This window comes from Myotis davidii, unplaced genomic scaffold (genome assembly GCF_000327345.1).
Source record: "Myotis davidii unplaced genomic scaffold, ASM32734v1 scaffold44, whole genome shotgun sequence".
In the NCBI taxonomy this organism is placed as follows: Eukaryota; Metazoa; Chordata; class Mammalia; order Chiroptera; family Vespertilionidae; genus Myotis; species Myotis davidii.
The window spans coordinates 15,148,402-15,149,422 of record NW_006299705.1 but is presented as its reverse complement, the minus strand read 5'-3'; positions in this window follow the sequence as shown (position 1 = coordinate 15,149,422).

The following is a 1,021-nucleotide window of genomic DNA, read 5'->3' as shown; positions in this document are numbered from 1 at the left end:
GGTGTCGGTGTCGGGGGGCCAGGTCCAGGGCCGGACGCTGCCAGCCATTCAGGAAGGCAGAGCTGGAAAGCGAGAGGCGGCGGGCGAGGAGGATCGCACACTTTGCTCTTTTTGTTGTGCCGGTGGCGCCGGGCTCTCACTGCCTTCTTCTTTGGGGAGGTGATGGAAAAGAAGAAAAATAGGAGATAATTCACGCCGGCGACAAGTTCACAGCGAAACAGGAAAAATAAAATTCAGAAGAAAAAGAATTGCAAAAAAAAAAAAAAAAAAAAGCGAGAGAGACATCCAAAGTAGGTCGAATAAATAATCCTCTTCTTTTCCTCTTTCTTGCTCCTTCTTCTGCTTCTTCTGCTATAACACACAGAGCTAGTTAAAAAAACCCTGGAGATCGCCCAAAAATGTTCTTTTTTTAGTATTTTAAATAAGTGCTCTTCAGCCGGGAACCAACACCCTCCCTCCAAAAAAAATCATATATGTATAAAATAACGATAAGAAGAATACGAAGGGGGTGTCTCCTCCTCCTCCTTTTTTTTTTTTTTAAGTTTAGCCCTCTCTCTTCTGCAGGAATGGAGTAAAAAAGACAAGAAGGAGGGAGAAAAAGGAGAGAGAGAAAAAGAATACGGGGGAAACAACTAAGAGGATATGTAAGAAAAGAGAAAAAGGAGAGAAGAGAGCGAGGGAAAGAAGAGAGAGAGATTGAGAGACTGAGAAAGAGAGAGGCAGAAGAGGAGGAGAAGGAGGAGGAGGAGAGGAGAGAGAGGGAGAGAGAGAAATAAAATGGCAATAAATACACATACCTATCAATGAGGGGAGGAGGAGAGAAAGTGAGGGAGGGGGTGTGCTTCTGACAAGCGCAATTTACATTGAGATCGCCCTGCTCTGCTATTTACTCTGAGACCTGATTAGTATGGGTCGTCTATGGTCACACACACACACACACACACACACACACACGCACGCACACACACACGCACACGCGAACGCCAGAGGGGGGAAGGGATGGCGAGGGGGAGAGGGACTT